Source organism: Opisthocomus hoazin, chromosome 21, assembly GCF_030867145.1.
Source record: "Opisthocomus hoazin isolate bOpiHoa1 chromosome 21, bOpiHoa1.hap1, whole genome shotgun sequence".
In the NCBI taxonomy this organism is placed as follows: domain Eukaryota; kingdom Metazoa; phylum Chordata; class Aves; order Opisthocomiformes; family Opisthocomidae; genus Opisthocomus; species Opisthocomus hoazin.
Genome location: NC_134434.1, coordinates 4005384 through 4026664, shown reverse-complemented (window position 1 = coordinate 4026664; position 21281 = coordinate 4005384). Strand labels below are relative to the sequence as shown.

At 43.6% G+C, this 21281-nt stretch overlaps 1 pseudogene; it reads left to right on the top strand.

Annotated features, from left to right (window-relative positions):
• The first annotated feature begins 3818 nt into the window (after positions 1 to 3818).
• On the top strand, positions 3819 to 20768 carry LOC104332599 (myosin heavy chain, skeletal muscle, adult-like; annotated as a pseudogene).
• Positions 20769 to 21281: the final 513 nt, after the last annotated feature.

Genomic DNA, 21281 nt, shown 5'->3' with positions numbered 1-21281 from the left:
TTTTACAAGCAAAGGGCATTGCCTGATGCTGAATATTACATCAGATCCATGCACCATTTTTCTAACTTTGCCCATGTGTTATCCACTGAGCTCTTTTAATAACCAAAATGCAATGACCAAGGGAAGAATGTGTTTAAATCTGACAGGATTTAAAGTAGCTCACATGACAGTGCCCTCTCCCTAAAACTAAATCAGTCTCTCTCCAGGACTACCAGCAAATCCCCCTTCCCCCCCACTCTATCAGCATTGTGCAGGCATCCCTCCTACCTCCAATGCTCTGATAAAGGTATCACTGTGTTTTTTTGAACTGTGCAAATGTGTAACTGTGCAAGGTATTTGTGATGAAATGGATGTGCTGGACTGAGGGTGTATCGGGCACAGAGGATCTGGGACTCCATGCTCAGGTGATCTGTTTGTACATATGTCCAATTATTTGTATAGATATGGCTAAATAGGGGATTTTTCTGTCAGTGGTAGGTAGGAAAAAACCTGTGGGGGCCATTCCTATATCAGAGTTGTCTTTCCTAGGGCTATAGGCATGGGAGAACCTGGGTAAGCTAAGTTGCCAGCAAAAGAAGGAAGCATCTCCTGCTCACTGGCACTGACCTGCAGATCAGAAGTCTCAGCAGGTATAACTCCTCCCATAGAACAAGGTGGTGCACAGGGTCACAGCAACATTTTGTTGGAGAATCTCCCACTTATTTGCAATCTGAAGTGTGTGCAGAGAGACTCACATGCACATGCATCTCTGTATGTGTGCATGTGAGTGCACTCTTCCAGATGTCCTTGAAGCAGCCTCACACCTCTGTCAGAGGCACCAGTTTAACAGCCCAGGTAGAACCCAGCCTCTCACTGCTGCGGTGTTTGGCTGACCATCCTGCGGTGCCTGCAACCCTCGTGAACTGTTATACATCTGCACTTCTGCTTTCAGGATTTTACCATCACGACCTCCAAAAGCTTTTAATAATGCTAATTTATCTTTTAACATCCTGTTTTATCTATTGTACAGCTGGGATATCTGCAGCGCAGACATACCAAGCAATCCACTCTGGGTCATAGTGAGTCGGTGGGAAAGCCAGCAATAGAATCCATAAGTCCCGCATCCAAGTTCTCGAAGTGCCTTGACTAGTCCAGATTCCCTCCTTAACACCCTTGTCGGATTGTTTATAGGAGATGTATTCATATAGTCAGTAAGACATCAAAATTTTCTAATTATATCTAGACATGTCAAATGACAATTATGCCCTTAGTTCAGTTTGCCAGACAATGCTTTACTGAAGAAGGTTTGCCAAAAATTTTTTGACCGAAGAAAGAGTAGGCATCTGTAGCATCTGCAGACTAGATCGTATAAAATGTCCCTGCGACAAGTCTGCCCTGTCTCCACGGAAAGCCTCAAGGTAAGTGTATGGGGTCCGCAGGCTTGCAGGAAGGGGATGGTACCCTTATGTGCCACAGCATTCCTGCTGCCTGCAGTGCTTATTTCCAGGAGGGCACTCAATATCTCAGCTCAGGTTTTAAATCTGCTTTCAAGGCATCTGCACTTTTTCACTCTGGATTTCTGTGCAGCAGCAAGTAGGGAGTTGCCGTTTCTGTTTTACAGTACTGACCAGCTGCCAGCCTGCAAGCCACCCATCTGGTGTCACGAGAGGTAAGGACCTGATTTATTATTTCTTAGAGGGCAGAGAAAGATCCTTCTGGGTGGGATTTCTGCAAGAGTCACTGTTTCGCCCTGTATTCAAACCTGGTGTGATTACAATAGAAGGCGGTGGGGTGCCCAGGGTTTTCAAGCTGCATTTGAAGTCTCTGGCCACTTATGGCAAACCAGAAAATCCCCATGGGGAAATTCTTCACTTCTGCTTAACTGGCCTAACAGGGATCAAGGTGTGCTGGCTTCCCATCTTTGCTATGGCAGCAGTAGAACTCGACCAAGATAAGCACAGCAGGAAAAAGTGCAAACTTCTGCATTCTACCTGAGAATGTATGAATTAATAAATCATCTGAGCATAGAAACATTCTAACCACATATGTAAAATGCCAGAGCCCTCTTAGATACCCATTTTCTTACTCCAGACAAAAAATAATTATTACCTAATGAATAAAGAGGGAATAAATTTTACTAATGTAGCTAGAGACTTTTCAGGAGCAGTTGGCTAAATTGAACTACCTACATGATTAATAAAGCATCTGAAGAAATACATTTATTTTTATGAATTTTTGAGTACTCACCTGTTCCTAGATTTTTTTCAGTAAATATTTATTTGGGATCTTAATATGTGCATAGCAATTCCAATTTCAATGCTTGAATTTTATTTAACCCAAGTCAGAACTGTGAGGCTGAAATTATTTAAATATTGTACTGAAGAATGACAAATGCGTAAAACAAATTAAATTATAGCAGAATATTAAAAGGTCACAAAGCCTGCCCTTTTCTTTCAACTGACAACTTCATTAGCAAAATTCATTGATTTCCTACTACCTTTCTGTTACCATTATATTTAATAAGTATATGTCCCACAGGTTTAGTGTTTTCCAAGACTATAGGTCACATAAACTACAGTTTTTCAGCAATGTTCCTTCACTGTTCATCCTTTTAACAAAATGTCCTAATTCTATTTCCATTCCTAACAGTGACGTGTTAGTGAAGTTTGCTCAGCACATTCACTCTTACCTTACAGACACAGTATTCTTAAAGCACCAAGCCCACAGTTCTGACAGGTCTTTAGAAGTTGCTCTCCTAAATGTCTGAAGATCTAGATTACATCAGTGAAAACCTCTTATTTTCTAAATTGACCTAAAAATGAAGTCTCTAGTTAGGTCATGTTAGATGTTTCAAATACTCAGAGTCTCAAGAGAAACCAAGGTGCAGGATATAAAACCTTTCCCAGCCTTACAGAATAGATGTAAATAATCAGTGCCATATTGTTCCTCCCTATTAGAGTCCTCTGCTGACATACCCGCAGTAAAGTGCAGACATGGCCTCTGGAGACTCTGAGATGGCTGTCTTTGGGGAGGCAGCTCCCTTTCTCCGAAAGTCAGAGAAGGAAAGGATTGCGGCCCAGAACAAGCCTTTTGATGCCAAGACATCGGTCTTTGTGGCCCATCCCAAGGAGTCCTTTGTGAAAGGGACAATCCAGAGCAGGGAATCAGGGAAGGTCACTGTCAAGACTGAAGCTGGAGAGGTGAGTGAAAAACAAGGCTGAAGGTCACCATTTGATTCCCGCTCTGAGCTTTAGCTGACATATATGGATATTTCATTTCCCTGGCAGACACTGACCGTGAAGGATGATCAGGTCTTTTCCATGAACCCTCCCAAGTATGATAAAATTGAGGACATGGCCATGATGACCCACCTCCATGAACCCGCTGTGCTGTACAACCTCAAAGAGCGTTACGCAGCCTGGATGATCTACGTAAGTGCCAGCCGCAGTCTTCCTTTGGGTAGCTAGGAGGAACTGCTCTGCCAGGCTAAGTGGAAGCCAACATGCTGTCTCCCTTCCTCACAGACCTACTCGGGTCTCTTCTGCGTCACTGTCAACCCCTACAAGTGGCTGCCGGTGTACAACCCGGAGGTGGTGTTGGCCTACCGAGGCAAGAAGCGCCAGGAGGCCCCTCCACACATCTTCTCCATCTCTGACAACGCCTATCAGTTCATGCTAACTGGTGAGTGTTTGACCTCCCTCACAGCAATCTAAATGAAAAACGACCACTAATCTCAGCGCAGCATGTGACAAGCCAGCTAAAAACACCACAGAGAAGTTTGACTGAGGACTTGATGGAGTTATGCAGGGATGAATTTCAAGTGAAACTGACCCAGAAGCATGAAAGCAATCAGCACTGTGTATGATTTGCATGTTATGGTACAAAATTCCACCACAGAAATAGTACTTGACTCAGTTGGCTACTTATTTTCACTGATAGGAAACAAAAAGTTATTATTCAGTACAATCCACTACTTTGAACACAATTAGGCAGTTTGAGTAGATTTCTTGGTGAGAACTGTGTGAAGGGCAAGTGGAAGCACAGCTTTTCTCAGGACCACATACCTCTGACAGCTCTGTGCCTCAGTTGGGGCCTATACTTACTACTGTTACTATCTGGAAGGGAATTGGGCACCTTGGACTTTCTAAAGAAGTTGCAGTTACATTTACAGCTTTACTTCTCATTCAGCTCACTGTTACCCAGATCAACTGCTAACACTGTCTTTCATTTTGCCACTTTCCCAGATCGCGAGAACCAGTCGATCCTGATCACGTATGTACTCTCTCTGCTTGGGTCCCTGCGGGGCTGCCGGGTGCCAGGGGACCTCCTGCCTGACCACACGCTCTCTGCTTCTCTCTTTGGTTTGACAGCGGAGAATCCGGAGCAGGGAAGACTGTGAACACAAAGCGTGTCATCCAGTACTTTGCAACAATTGCAGCGAGCGGGGAGAAGAAGAAGGAGGAACAGCAGTCAGGCAAAATGCAGGTAAATTAATAGATGCTGGCTTGAATCAATGCTTTACTCTGTTCCTGATGTGATTTTTGAAAATGTTAACCAGCAATAATTATCATCCTGCAGGGAACGCTTGAGGATCAAATCATCAGCGCCAACCCACTGCTGGAGGCCTTTGGAAACGCCAAGACCGTGAGGAATGACAACTCCTCACGCTTTGTAAGTTATTGCTTTGGACAAAATCTCTCCTCATAATAGTAGTGATGGGCTAGCCATATTCTCTCATAAGGAGATGGCAATGAAATACATCCAGGCTGCAATGCTTCTTCTTCTGCTTCACAGGGCAAATTCATCAGAATCCACTTTGGAGCCACAGGGAAATTGGCTTCTGCTGACATTGAAACTTGTAAGAGACTCTCCTGGCCTGATCCCATTCCCTCCGAGATTCCCATGTCTACATGCAGTCTTGTGCCTGACTCTTTCTCCGTTCCTTGGCAGATCTGCTGGAGAAGTCCAGAGTCACTTTCCAGCTCAAGGCGGAAAGAAGCTACCACATATTTTATCAGGTCACCTCCAACAAGAAGCCAGAGCTAATTGGTAGGAGGCATCACAGAGCTTCTTGGAGGAAGTGCACTGAGCAGCATTTAACTACATTACAAAGACAATAAAATTTAACTCATGAACCCATTTTTTTTCAGAAATGCTCCTCATCACCACTAACCCGTATGACTACCCTTTTGTGAGTCAAGGTGAGATCACTGTTCCCAGCATTGATGACAAGGAGGAACTAATGGCTACAGATGTAAGTAACTTAAAAACCAGTTCAACAGACACAGGTCATACATCACATAACATGCAAATATTTCACTTTGGTAATTGTATTACCAGAGTGCTATTGACATCCTGGGCTTCACTGCTGATGAGAAGACGGCCATCTACAAGCTGACAGGGGCCGTCATGCACTACGGGAACCTGAAGTTCAAGCAGAAACCAAGAGAGGAGCAGGCAGAGCCAGATGGCACAGAAGGTATTATCAAACTCAGTAATTAACCCTTCTGTAAGCCACTATGGATGTGGAAGAAGCAAAAGTTGTTTTTTGTTGGACTTTAGGATCCCAAGGTGAACAGTAAGCCAGAAAAAAACTATCCTTTGTCCTGTTCTCAGTACGTGAGGTTCCCTGATCTCAGGATGTTTGTATCTTATGCAATGAACAATTAATAGGTTAAACTGTCCTTTATACACTTCTAGGAAGTCAGGAGCAATGGATGTCCTTCCTGTAACATTATTAGTTGTACCTTTGTTGGAATATGGCTTGCAATTGTGAAACAACCAAGTGGTTCGGTTCTAACAGGATGAGGGGTCATGTTCCCGTTTACCCTCACTTGTGAGGTGCTCAGGGAACTCTGGTGTGAGAGATGTATTTGATTCCTCTCCTTTGTTGGTGCTGGACCTACAAGTCACATCTCCAGCTCTCTGAGCCATGGCTCCTCTTGCTAAAGGACTAGGCTGAAGGTGGGAAGTACCATAGGTAAAAGGATGAAACCCAGAGAGTTTTACTGAACATCAGAACCCAAAGCTCAGAAAGGGTTGTAGACTTTAGATCTGAAAAAACCCCAGAGGTATCCTCTCTGTGTGCCACCCTAAATACTGGGTGGTTTCAATCACCTGAATGTAGATCAGTACCTGACTTGTCACTGCAGCTCCTGAGCTATGCAGGTACTACAAGTATTCAGACTGGCAAGCTGCAGCTTTCAGTTTTGGGCCAGGAGATTTCTGAAGACATCGTTACTTCCTGCATGCTTTAGTGAAGATTTTCAAACACAAATTCTGTTAGAAAAGCTCAATATGCATAATGATGACTTTGATGTTACCAGGATTCCCACTATGAGAGTCTATCGATAGATTTCAAAGAACAAAAATCTGAACCCTGAGAATGCTCCAGGATTCAAAGTCGTGTGACACTAAATTCTTCCTTTTTTTTTCTGTCTTTTTAGTGGCTGACAAGGCTGCTTACCTTATGGGTCTGAATTCAGCCGACATGCTCAAGGCACTGTGCTATCCCCGAGTCAAGGTTGGGAATGAATATGTGACCAAGGGTCAAACTGCACAGCAGGTAAGAATCATGTGGTAACCTGGAACTGTGTTTTGAGTTAAGTTCCTTTCGGTTCTCCTCTGCTTTGTCTGGTAACTTTAGGCATTTATTTTTCTTATAGGTGCACAATGCTGTAGGTGCTCTTGCAAAGGCTGTCTACGAGAGGATGTTCCTGTGGATGGTTATTCGCATCAACCAACAGCTGGATACCAAGCAACCCAGGCAGTACTTCATTGGTGTCCTGGACATTGCTGGCTTTGAGATCTTTGATGTAAGTAAAAAAATTTGGTAAGAGTTATTTGGAAGTAACAATTGGATCTTATGATCACTCCGAGACCTTTTTTTTTAAAGAAGACATAATATTCTTTGCAGCTATTTACCTATTTTGTCATGGAGTAAAAAATGACCTTTCAAAGGACTTGTCTTATTTCAAGATGTGCAAACTCAAAATTACAGAATGGTCCAATCAGAAAAATTCCTGGGTTTAAGCGATCAAGGACAAGACAGCATAAAAACATATGCATCATGATAGGCCTAAGCTTGGTTTTTTTTCTCCCTTTAATTTGATCTCGTATTATACAGAAAATGTATTTTATCACCACATTGTTATAAATGAAAAAAAAATTCCTTGTAGACAATTAATTTGATGCCTTTCTCTGTTTTGTTAAGTAGACATAAAGCACACTGAAGAAATGCACAGACTTGACAATGAAGCCAAGATAAATGAATTCCTTGTTTTTAAAGGAGAAGGTTTTGCAATTATTGCTGCGGTTGGCAAATATGGGTCTTTCTTATTTTATTTCCAGTTTAACAGCTTTGAGCAGCTGTGCATCAACTTCACCAATGAAAAACTGCAACAGTTCTTCAACCACCACATGTTCGTGCTGGAGCAGGAGGAGTACAAGAAGGAAGGAATTGAATGGACGTTCATTGACTTTGGGATGGACCTGGCTGCCTGCATTGAGCTCATTGAGAAGGTATCCTTCCTGTTCGAATGCATTACATGTGTGGAAATTCTGTAATTACTTGGTCTCATTTTTCAAAGGGATCTTCTGTGTTCGTTTCCAAATATTCAGCTCTTGTTATTCAAAATACCTTTCCCTATAGTTTATTTTTTCTGTCATGAAACATGAAGGAGATTTCACACAGTTCTGTGGCAACAAATCTGTACTGTTCTCTTTTCAAGTGCTGAAAGATTGTTAAATAAGAATGCTCTTCCAAAACAGCTAGAGTCAGTTTCCAGGTCAGCATGGCCTCCTCACATTTCAGCTCTAACCGACTTGTTCTTGTACAACAGAATAGCTATATCTTTGTAAAATTAACATAGAAGATGGATGTACATAACTGTCAGCACACAGTCACACATGTGCATCCTTTCACTGACAACGAGAAGACAGTCGCACTGCACGTGAGATGAAAAGTTTAGTGGCTGGCAGCATGATCAGTAGTTAGAATCACAGAACTGCTGAGGTTTGAAGGCACATCTGGAGATCACTTAATTTTAACCCCCTTGGTCAAGGCAGGGACCGTGAGAGCAGGCTGCTCAGGACCATGTCCAGTTGGATTTCGAGTATCTCCAAGGGTGGAGACTCCACAGATACTCTGAGGAACCTGTTCCAACTTTTGATCACCCTCACAGTAAAGAAGCTTTTTTCTTCTGTTTAAATGCAATTTTGTTTATTTCAATTCATGCCTGTTCCATCTTGTCCTCTGACTAGACACCACTGAGAAGCCTCTAGCTCTGTCTTCTTTATCCCCTCCCATTAGGTATTTATCCACATTGATAAGATCCTCCAGAGCTCTCTCTTTTCCAGGCTGAACAGCCCCATCTCTCTCAACTTGCCCTTGTATGTCAGAAGTACCAGTCATTTAAATATCTCCATGGCCTCTCACTGGGCTTACTCTAGTATGTCCACGTTTCTCTTGTACTGGGGAGCCGAGAACTGGACACAGGAATCCAGATGTTTCTCAGCAGAGCTGAGTAGAGGGGAAGGATCATCTCCATTGAGCTGCTGGCAGCACTCTTAGTGCAGCCCAGGATGAGTTGGCTGCCTTTGCTGCAAGGGTGTATTGTTGGCTTACGTTCGATTTGTCTGACATCTGTGTGTGCTTTGAGTGTCTCTGGATAAGAACCTAGTAGTCTTATTTTATAAAGCATGTTCTCAACACAAACTGAATGAATTTCCATTAATCTTTATGATTCATTTGGTGTTAGAAAATGTAAGTATCAATATGTTTAATCTTACTTTCTAATAGAAAATGTAAATGAATAATAAACTTTCCTGATGTGTATCTCAGTCTGTGTTCCACCACTGTGCCTGGGTGAAGGTCATTGTTGCCCTGAAAATGAAATGACAATCTGTTTCCCTTGTGCATTTCTTCCAGCCCATGGGCATCTTCTCCATCCTGGAAGAGGAGTGCATGTTCCCCAAGGCAACTGACACCTCTTTCAAGAACAAGCTCTACGACCAGCATCTGGGCAAGTCCAGCAACTTCCAGAAGCCCAAGCCTACCAAAGGCAAGGCTGAGGCCCACTTCTCCCTGATACACTATGCTGGCACGGTGGACTACAACATCACTGGCTGGCTTGAGAAGAACAAAGACCCCCTGAATGAAACTGTCATTGGGTTGTACCAGAAATCATCACTGAAAACATTGGCCTTACTCTTTGCCAACTATGGTGGAGCAGAAGCAGGTTGGTTCTATGAATCCCGTATTTTCACTGATGTACAGCTTACAAAAAGGAATCATAAAAGGCAAAAGCAAAAATCTAACACCTGTTTTATTTATTTTCAATTTTGCAGAGGCTAGTGGTGGCAAGAAAGGTGGGAAGAAGAAGGGTTCTTCCTTCCAGACTGTCTCAGCTCTTTTCCGGGTACAGTAGAGAGTTCACTATTTCTTCCTAAAATGAGGAGTAAACCCACCATTTAAAATGGCTAGTCTTTTTTTGGCTTAGTTGTGTTAAAAGACCCTGAAGTTCTTGGGCCGTATTTTGCGAGGAGTAAATCCACTGTAATCTATCTATGCTCCGTTCCACTGAATGCACAACTTTTCTTTTTGTCCACTTGCCCCAGGATGACTTTTCCAGATGGAAGAATGTCATGCAGAAATCTTCTAAAATATGCCTAAAATATACCTGATTTCCATCAGATGCGCACTTCTGGCTTCAGAACCTTTTATTGCCCTTTAACAACATTCTTCCCACTGGTCTGGAGGATGACCTGTTTGCCCCATTTATACTCTAGTTTTTCTGCATGATTCAGGGATCAACTTCTTTTAGTTGAAATGCCACCACTTCTTGGGTTATGGATTTATGAGATGTCAGATATTCGACAGTTATTTGTCATAAGCAAGTCTTACTGCCTGGCTGTTCCATACATTTCTGCCAGGTGAAATACCTAGTCTTTCCTGAGGTTATTTATTACCATATTCATCCTTCATTTAGGACTCTCTTCTTGATATAGACTAGTTTCTTCTACAGATCTGCTGTCTTATGATTCTTGATCACCTGATAGCCTCTAGGCAGTGCTCTGAAATGGGACATGGGCACAGGTGTATATGCCCCAAGAAAAATAATCATAGCTGTAATGCCTTGGCTTTGCAAGTGGGAAATTATTGCCAGCAAATATCATTCAAAAAAATGCAATAAGCCTATGTTTAAAGGTCATAAGACCTTAAGAGGTAATGTTATAGGAGAAATACTACTTGCTGCATTTGGGTTCAATTTCTGTTATGTTTTCAAAATTTCTTCTACTATCCCTCTTGTTTAGACATGTTAGTGTTTAGACATCTTAATGTTTTGGCTGCTTAATTTACATACTCTGACATGTCCTCTGGAGGCACCTGCTTCCCTCCACTAATTACAGGCAAAAATTATTTATAAATAAGTATACAGATATTAATTACAAAACAAGACTAGGATTCATCTCACCTTATTCTCATTTTACCTTACAAGGTAAACATGTAATCTAGTCCTATAAACCTCAACCTCAGCTTGTCATTTTTGTTCCCTTTGGTTTCAGTGGGGTACACAGGAAGGTTCTATGTAGGGTGCCTCATATGACCCATCTTAAATTCCTACTGTAGTACGCTTCAAACTGCCTCATAGATGTACCAGTTTATCTCTCTGGGTACATCCAATGGAAGATGGATTTAATTTCTAATAAAAGCATTCCACTAGAATCAGTGAAATGTAATAAAATTGTATGCTTAAGAGTACGATATTTCCGACAGATTAGTCAGAAGAACTTTATCCATTAAGTTAATAACAGCAGAGATCAGTGGAAAGTCTGTAAAACTGGTGCAGGGGGCTTCAGTTCAGGGTTCTGCAAGCTAATTTTTGTCTGGTATCTCATTGTCTGACTTCAGAGGGCTTGATGCTTATAGTGGAAATTACATTTGCTAATATAAACTTTTGTTACTGACTCTCCCAGGAGAATTTAAACAAGCTGATGACCAATCTGCGAAGCACCCACCCCCATTTTGTACGCTGCATCATCCCAAATGAAACAAAAACACCTGGTAAGAGACTCACACATAGAAGGTTTTCAGTGTGGTGCAGCTCTTCCTCTCTGTATTACGGAATATAGCATATATTTGTGATCTGAATTGCTAGGTGCCATGGAGCATGAACTGGTGCTTCACCAGCTGCGATGTAACGGCGTGCTGGAAGGGATCAGAATTTGCAGGAAAGGATTTCCCAACAGAGTCCTGTATGCAGATTTTAAGCAGAGGTCAGACTTCTTGCCCTTACTGAAACATTTTGTCAATCTTGAGTACTTTGTGAAATTTAAGTTTCACCTGTGGTGACTAAAGCCTTCTCTAAAGTTTATGTTTAGCAGTGCTGTTATGTTCTCAACAGTTCTTACACTTTTTGTTGTAGTGTACCAGACAATTGGTCTCAACAACAAACCTAGTTATAGAAACATAGAATAATTAATGTTGTAAAAGCCCCTTAAGATCATCAAGTCCAATGGAAGTCCTTCTGTTTTCTCCCCCAGATACAAAGTATTAAATGCAAGTGCTATCCCAGAGGGACAGTTCATTGACAGCAAGAAGGCTTGTGAGAAACTTCTTGGATCAATTGATATAGACCACACTCAATACAAATTCGGTCACACGAAGGTACAAGAACTGCATGTTTCAAATACTATGTGTTTTTGGTTTGCATGGCTTGAGAATGATAGTCATATTCTCCAGATAGTATTTGAAATGGTCAAATAGCATATTTAAAAGAAATCAACTAAGTATTTAGTACTTGAACGAAACTGAAATTCATTGCCATAGAATGATTTAATTAAGGGCTAATTAAGGGTTCCTAATTGAAGATGAAGTTGTAGAATAAAAGAATTAAGGCTTAATAAAAACAAAGGCAAAATGTCTGGCTTTTATAGTTCCTCAACTGCAGGTAACTGGAAGGTTGGACATATAAAAGAGGATCTATCACTACATACATTTTTTGTGCTGTTGCTCTTTCTCTTAACTTCCCATATTACATGCCATGGGGGACAGGGTACTGGGCAACACGGAACAACAAGCACATACACTGCACCTCTTTCCATGTTCTTACCTAAGGTATTCTTCAAAGCTGGGCTGGTAGGCCTCTTGGAAGAGATGAGAGATGAGAAGCTGGCACAGCTCATCACCCGCACACAGGCCAGGTGCAGGGGCTTCCTGATGAGAGTGGAGTACCAGAAAATGGTGGAGAGGAGGTAGACATTTCTTCAAATTAGGTTCACTGTATGTGGCTTATTGTGTCATCATGGTCTAAATATTTAATATTAATTTGACTTACCTTTTAGAGAGTCCGTTTTCTGCATCCAGTACAACATTCGTGCATTCATGAATGTCAAGCACTGGCCCTGGATGAAGCTGTTCTTCAAGATCAAGCCCTTGCTGAAGAGTGCAGAATCTGAGAAGGAGATGGCCAACATGAAACAAGAGTTTGAGAAAACCAAGGAAGAGCTTGCAAAGTCTGAGGCCAAGAGGAAGGAGCTGGAGGAGAAAATGGTGAAACTGGTGCAGGAGAAAAATGACCTGCAGCTCCAAGTGCAGGCTGTGAGTAGTGCCAGTGTGCCTCATCCTAACTGAACTGTGACTATGAGGCTCCTATGTACAACTACATTTTCAAAAGAGACATAGAAACTGCAATTTACTTCAGTCCAATTGTATTTCATTAAGTGATGCTTTTAAAAACAAAACCAGCTTCAGTAAGGACTGTCAGGAGGCTCTAGTCAAGATATTACATGGGTGGGACTTTTCAGTGGTGTGGTGTGTTCTGAGGTCTCTGTCATTTACATTCAGTTAAACTGCATCAGAGCAATCAAGAAACTTTACTTTTATTAGTATAATGTTTGTTCTCCTAGTAGTTCTTTACTACCTCTCCAAAACTGGGTATGCCTATCCTTACACACACATGATTAGGAATTCTAAGGATGAGTTAAGAGGACATTGGTTTCCACTCTTTATTCTCCAATTCAACATGATTACTGGTTTCCTTCCAGTGTAGGTGGTGGCTTCGCTGTTACAAACATTGCTGTGTTCTGATACCAAACTAACCGAGAGGAAACAGAATTTAATATTCTGACGTGCCCTCCTGAATCAGAATCATTACATAAAAGTATGTGGTACATCTGCAGTGCTGTAATACTGTGGTTTCTAAATTAAATCATTCACAGAACAGAAAAGACTGCATCTTCAAAGTAATACTATGCAGTGTGTGTGACATATAAGAAAATTAACATGCCTCTTTTTTAAAGAATCTTGAACTGTGAAAAGATGCAAAAATCCACTCATTGCTAAAATCATAATTTTTCTTTCCTATTATATCTGCTAGACTGAAACTTGAGACAAAATATAACAAATAGCACAGGACATCTGTTGCAAAAAAAAGGCCTAGAGACAAATTTTCCAGCAACGACTTTTCTTCTTAGCTGGTGAGGTTCTCACAGGGAAAAGTCAAAGCTGCTAGATGCGAAGTATTTTTGGGCCATGGTGATGAAAATCTAAATCAGAAACAGTTGCTCCAAAAAATGGTAGGGTGAAAAAAGACAAATACAGGAATGAGGTGAGAATAACCGTGACTGTGATATTTATATGTATCTTGGCATATGGTTATCACTTCATACATGTGTGAGATATTCCTGCAATTAAACCCAAATTTTTGTACTTTGTTCTAATGTTTGATATTATGGGGTAATACTGGATTCTATACCTTGCACAAATACGTAAATACTCAGGCCTTCATGTAGAGTGAAAAGAATTTTGTTTGCTTTTAGCTTTCAAACTGGCTCTTTCAAAAACAATAATATAAAGTCAATTCTATATGATATTTCATTCTGTTGGAACATAAACCAAATTTTTAACTTCAAAATTGCTATCCAGGGCCCTAAGTTATGGAGGTAAGCATTTTAATATTCCCTTAAAAACCATATCCCTAAAAATGGTATTTTTGCACCAGGAAGCTGATGCTTTGGCTGATGCTGAGGAAAGGTGTGACCAGCTGATCAAAACCAAAATCCAGCTGGAAGCCAAAGTTAAAGAGGTGACTGAAAGGGCCGAGGATGAGGAAGAAATTAATGCCGAGCTGACGGCCAAGAAGAGGAAACTGGAGGATGAATGTTCCGAGCTGAAGAAAGATATTGACGATCTTGAGTTAACACTGGCCAAGGTTGAGAAGGAAAAACATGCCACTGAAAATAAGGTATAAGGCAGAAGATGTCAGTTTCAATCCAGAAAAGACCTCGGTTTCGTTATGCAGTATGAAGTCTTAAACAACATTTTTTATCTGCATTTCTCCCTTCTTCTCAAAGGTGAAAAACCTCACGGAGGAGATGGCAGCCCTGGACGAGACCATTGTGAAGCTGACAAAAGAGAAGAAAGCCCTCCAAGAGGCCCATCAGCAGACACTGGATGACCTGCAGGCAGAGGAGGACAAAGTCAACACGCTGACCAAAGCTAAGACCAAGCTGGAGCAGCAAGTGGATGATGTAAGCACACAGGCATGCAGCAAGAGCAGGACAGGTATGGAGTTAGTCCTGACCGGTGGAGCATTGATGGTCTTGTTTGTTGTAGCTGGAAGGGTCCCTGGAGCAAGAGAAGAAACTGCGCATGGACCTTGAGAGAGCTAAGAGGAAGCTGGAAGGAGACCTGAAGCTGGCCCATGACAGCATAATGGATTTGGAGAATGATAAGCAGCAGCTGGATGAGAAACTGAAAAAGTAAGTGTGGCTGTGGGGCACCTGAGTGCTGGGCTGGTGCACTTGACTTTTTTCTTTGAACTGTAACATGGTTTGCTTTGCCCAAAGGAAAGACTTTGAAATCAGCCAAATCCAGAGCAAAATTGAGGATGAGCAACTTCTGGGCATCCAGTTACAGAAGAAGATCAAGGAGCTGCAGGCAAGGCTCTGTTCCTTCCCCTCTTTGACCTAGTCTCAGGTCAGGAAGGAGGAGGGCATGGTTGTGAAGGGTCCCTGATGTTCCCCAGGCTCGTATTGAGGAATTGGAGGAGGAAATTGAGGCAGAGCGAACCTCTCGCGCAAAAGCAGAGAAGCATCGGGCTGACCTCTCCAGGGAGCTAGAGGAGATCAGCGAGCGCCTGGAAGAAGCGGGAGGGGCTACTGCTGCCCAAATTGAGATGAACAAGAAGCGTGAGGCAGAATTTCAGAAGATGCGCCGCGACCTCGAAGAGGCCACGCTGCATCACGAAGCCACGGCTGCCACCCTACGGAAGAAGCATGCGGACAGCACAGCTGAGCTTGGGGAGCAGATCGACAACCTGCAACGAGTGAAGCAGAAGCTGGAGAAGGAGAAGAGTGAGCTGAAGATGGAGATTGATGACTTGGCCAGTAACATGGAGTCTGTCTCCAAAGCCAAGGTACACAAACACCTCTGTTAGTAATTTGAAAACAGTGTAGTCTTTGGTTTACTCTTCCCTTATTTAACTATTATCAGGTTATAATATAACTGTTTTCTCCAAATCTAATGTATAGAACTTTGAGCGTATGTACATAGTCCCCAGATATGTAAACTACATCTTCTGGACACATTCTCCTGCTGTCACTAGTGCAGAATCGAGGTATTAACTCTATTTTCTTACGTTTGATTGACACTTAGGCAAACCTGGAGAAGATGTGCCGCACTCTGGAAGACCAGCTAAGTGAATTTAAAACAAAGGAGGAGCAGAATCAGCGCATGATCAGTGATCTTAGTGCTCAAAGAGCTCGCCTGCAGACAGAATCTGGTACAGCACTTCCATCTCTAGTTTGGAAATGGGAGAACCTCCTAAATGACTCTCTTGGCTGTTATAATATTTTCTTAATGATGACCTTTTCCAGGTGAATATTCACGCCAGGTGGATGAAAAAGATGCTTTAATATCTCAGCTGTCTAGAGGGAAACAGGCTTTCACCCAGCAGATTGAAGAATTGAAGCGGCAACTAGAGGAGGAGATAAAGGTGAAGATATTTCCTGTTACATATGAAATAAATACTTTACATCATTGTTTTTGGTGCAGTGTTCAAGATTTCAAAATGAGGTCTAATTAAAAGTTCAAAACATGCCAGAAGGTCATGCAGTCTAGGCTGTGCCAGGCCATGACGGGTTTCCTAGCTTTTTGCAGTGTATCAGACCCTGGCTTTTATTTTTTTCATACAGTCAGTTAATCACTATTTCTCTGGGATATATTCCAGTGTCTAAGTGCCAGTAATAGAAAATTTCCCAGGATACATCTACTCCTTATTGCAATCTTTTTGCCACTAGGCCAAGAATGCCCTGGCCCATGGCTTGCAGTCTGCTCGCCATGACTGTGACTTGCTCCGGGAACAATATGAGGAGGAGCAGGAAGCCAAGAACGAGCTGCAGCGCGCCCTGTCCAAGGCCAACAGCGAAGTGGCCCAGTGGAGAACCAAATACGAGACGGATGCTATTCAGCGCACGGAGGAGCTGGAGGAGGCCAAGTACGTGAGGAGTGTGGGGAAGGCTGGCAGAAACCAGTAATGGAAATTTGAAGAGACCACTGAGATATTGAAAGGCAAAAGCCTAGTAGTAGGCTGGGGAGGAGTCACATGAAACAGAAAAGCGTGTGGCTTGGAAAAACACAAGGAAAATAGGCTACATGACAAAGAGTGCAGGAGAAAGGCAACAAGTGGTGTATGCAGAGGGCAGAAGCATAGCTAGACAGTGGGGAAAGAAAAAGGGAAGAAAAATTACTGGCTTGGATAGGCTCTGCACTGTGTGTTTGTGGGGACCAAATACTGCAAAGTGCCTAATCACTGTGGTGAAAACGAAAAAATACTGTCCATTTTAGTCCCAAATTATGAGCTGTGATTACCATCTCCTAGGAAGAAGCTGGCACAGCGGTTGCAGGATGCAGAGGAACACGTCGAAGCTGTGAATGCCAAATGTGCCTCCCTGGAAAAGACAAAGCAGAGGCTGCAGAATGAAGTGGAGGACTTGATGATTGACGTGGAGAGATCCAACGCTGCCTGCGCAGCTCTGGATAAGAAGCAGAAGAACTTTGACAAGGTCTTTTGGGCTCTTCATGGGGGGTTCCTGGACAGAGCGTGCCCTCCTGATTGCCACATCCATACTCACACTACATTTCTCTTCAGATCCTGGCGGAGTGGAAGCAGAAGTATGAGGAAACACAGGCTGAGCTGGAAGCCTCCCAGAAGGAGTCTCGCTCTCTCAGCACAGAGCTGTTTAAGATGAAGAATGCGTATGAGGAGTCCTTGGACCACCTGGAAACACTGAAGCGTGAGAACAAGAACTTGCAGCGTAAGTCCCTGGCCCTCTGCTCCTGGCAGGGCTTTCTCACTACCCACCGCTCCACGTGGCTCTGTGCCTGCAGGTCTGCAAAGATGCCTGTCACCTTAGTGTGACAGGGCCCTTCCCATGTGGCTCTGTGCCTGACCATGCTGCTGGTCTTTGTTCCCACAGAGGAGATCGCTGACCTGACGGAGCAGATTGCTGAGGGAGGAAAGGCGATTCATGAGCTGGAGAAAGTGAAGAAGCAGATTGAGCAGGAGAAATCTGAAATCCAGGCTGCTCTGGAGGAAGCTGAGGTACATGCCCATAATCACTGGTGTATGCACTAAAAATATGAGCAATGGGGAAATATGGCTAAAAACTGCTTGATGCCTCTCTGTTCTGGCTGGAGAGCACAGCCAGCTGAGGTTCCCTGTAATATTCTGTAATTGCCTAGAAAGCAAGTAGTAGCTTTACCAATGTTACAAATGTTTGTGTCCACTTGTTCAGGCCTCTCTCGAACACGAAGAGGGGAAGATCCTGCGCCTGCAACTTGAGCTCAACCAGGTGAAGTCTGAGATTGACAGGAAGATAGCAGAGAAAGATGAGGAGATTGACCAGATGAAGAGAAACCACCTCCGAGTCGTGGAGTCCTTGCAGAGCAGCCTGGACGCTGAGATCAGGAGCAGGAACGAAGCCCTGCGGCTGAAGAAGAAGATGGAGGGAGACCTGAATGAAATGGAGATCCAGCTGAGCCATGCCAACCGCGTGGCTGCAGAGGCACAGAAGAACCTGAGAAACACACAGGCAGTGCTCAAGGTCCGTTCAGCAAAACTAGAGAAAGAGAAAAGTCTTCCCTGATATTTTTGGCACCCAAGCGCACAATACCGCCTTTTCTTACCGACATTTTCTTTGTTTCTTTTACAGGACACCCAGATACACTTGGACGATGCTCTGAGGACACAGGAGGACCTGAAGGAGCAGGTGGCCATGGTGGAGCGCAGAGCAAACCTGTTGCAGGCTGAAATTGAGGAGCTACGGGCAGCCCTGGAGCAGACGGAGCGGTCGAGGAAATTGGCTGAGCAGGAGCTTCTGGATGCCACTGAACGTGTGCAGCTCCTCCATACCCAGGTAAGGGTGTGGTGTCAAAAGCAGTTGTGTTGGCACTTAACAAACACAGAGGGCTGCTACATTCCAGAGGAGAGGGGCTACTAGAAAGGCTGCTGTCCACAAGGAAAGACATGCTCAGTGCCTGCCACCTGAGCCCACCACTGACATTTTGTAAGCAACCACTTTGAAAAGAATTCCAGAATTTTAATTGCAAGCTTGAAGAGTAAATGACTTGGCTCAGGCGGTAGGTTTGGTATTGCAGGTCTCAGAATACAAGTCTTGCAATGTCTCTTTGCACAGAACACCAGCTTGATCAACACCAAGAAGAAGCTGGAAACAGACATTGCCCAAATTCAGAGTGAAATGGAGGATACGATCCAGGAAGCCCGCAATGCTGAAGAGAAGGCCAAGAAGGCCATCACAGATGTGAGTCGGAGGCTCCTTTCAGTGCTTAAGAGAAGTTCCTTCTCCCCAGACTGTCTCCAGCCTCAAAATGTCTTTGACCTTTTGCTCTGCTCAGGCAGCCATGATGGCAGAAGAGCTGAAGAAGGAGCAGGACACCAGCGCCCACCTGGAGAGGATGAAGAAGAACTTGGACCAGACAGTGAAGGACCTGCAGCACCGTCTGGATGAGGCCGAGCAGCTGGCACTGAAGGGAGGCAGGAAGCAAATCCAGAAGCTGGAGGCCAGAGTGCGTAGGGCTTTTATTTGTGCCTGGGTGAACATGTCATGTAAGCAGCCAGCAGGGAAGCTCCAAAGATGGGCTTATGATTGCAGGTGCGGGAGCTGGAAGGGGAGGTTGATGCTGAGCAGAAGCGCAGCGCTGAAGCCGTGAAGGGTGTGCGCAAGTACGAGCGGAGGGTGAAGGAGCTGACCTACCAGGTAAGGCAGGAGGCCTCTGTGGGCTGTCACACTGTCTTGCAGGAAGTGAAATCTTTTGCACTTGATTGCCAAGGGGAATTGCTAACTCACATGGTGGGGAAATCATTTCACTCTTTTTGCTTTAGTCTGAGGAAGACCGGAAGAATATTCTCAGGCTGCAGGATCTGGTGGACAAGCTGCAAATGAAGGTGAAATCCTACAAGAGGCAATCTGAAGAGGCTGTAAGTATCAGTCTGAGCACTTGGCAAGAAACATTTTTGAAGTGGATAGAATGGTCATTGAGCAGATGTATATAAGAAAGTTGGAAACTGCCACTGGTGAATAATGGAGGGCTTGAAGTTCTTTGAATTGATTATAAATTAGTTTAGCCTTTGATAATGAAATCAATGAGCAAATAAGAAGGCTAATGAGGAGAGCAAGTGCACATAATATTTTTTTTTTCATTAGAATAAAGTAGTCTGTAAGACGAAGATAATGATACTGATATTACAATGTATTAAGAAGGTCTGAAAAGAACATGTTTTCAGAATTTTGAAATTCATGTAGCTATCTTTATGAAAGATGTGTGTGACTATTGCAATTTAGAGAAGCTTGGTAGTTACATGGCAGCAAATGACCTGCCAAAGCTCCAGAATTTTGTGCCTAGGAACACAGAAAAAGTTGCATAAGAAATCCTTCTGATTCAGCATGTGCTCGCCTGCTAGAGGGAATTCCACATTTTGGATATGGCCAGGGAAATTTCAGCAGATGGAGAAGCTGTTGGAAGTACACTCCCAAGCCACACTGTGCACTGCATTTAAAATTGTGCAAGGAGCCTTTGCCTTTTTGTGGGCATGCTGCAATCAGGGATGAGCTGAGCGAAGTCTTGTGGCCCCTGAATTTATGAATATCTGAGCATGGCTTCTTTGCTGCTGCAAACAGTCCAGTACTGACAAGGACTTCTGTACTCAGATAAGGAAGTTTGTGAGAGGGACACTGAGGAGATCTCAAGGACTCACCGTCTCTTAAAAATTCCTAAACCCATCTTGGGTTCTGCAGAGGTAGTGAAACATTTAATTCCAGAGCTAACAAAATCTGATTTGCAGCTGCCCAGTTTGTTTCCTTCCCACATTCCAGAGCAGAATTATGTTCAAACCTTGTTTTGCTCTGTCTACAATGGATCTTCTGAAAAGGGGAGGATGAGGAGGTCTGTGTGAGGCTTATGTGTAAGCAGTGGTGGGTGGGGGATGGAGGCCCATGCCTTCCCCCAGGGAAGAGCCGCAGCCCCACAACGACAAGATGCAGGAGGAATGAAACCCCTGCCCTGGGCTCCTCACCACCGACTCCCTCTCCCCGCACAGGAGGAGCTGTCCAATGTCAACCTCTCCAAGTTCCGCAAGATCCAGCACGAGCTGGAGGAAGCCGAGGAGCGGGCTGACATTGCGGAGTCGCAGGTCAACAAGCTCCGAGCAAAGAGTCGGGAGTTTCACAGGAAGATAGAAGAGGAAGAGTGAGGATGTCGTGAGGCAGAAAAGTGGCCTGAGGGATGCACAAAATGTGAACCTTTCGGTCATTTCATTCTGTAATTAGTCTTTGTGATGCTGTCAATGTCTAGAGAATAAAGGCCGTAGATTCATCTGCATACTCACTATGAACAGTGCTTTCTTTGGTTTTTGCCTGATCAAGGTCAGGATATTACATTGCAAAACAAGTGTTTGTTCTTTTCCTGACTGGACAAAGGGAGACGCTAATGCAATCTCTGCATTGACGATCTGCAAACTTAGAGGCTGGTGGTTCCTGACAGTCCCACCTGTGCTCTCTTCTGTCTCCAGCAGCTCCTTGCCCTGCTCCTGCCCTCACGTGTTATTAATGCTTCTCCCATTGTCCTTTCAGCACAGCCTGCTTCCCATGTCAGGGGCAAGAGAGGGTGATCCCTACGCTTTTTCCTTTCCCTGGCTTTGTTTGTGATCCTGGGAGTTGCAAGCCCTAAACATCAGCCTCTAGTAAGTTATCAGAAGTCACAGTACACTGCACAATGAAGG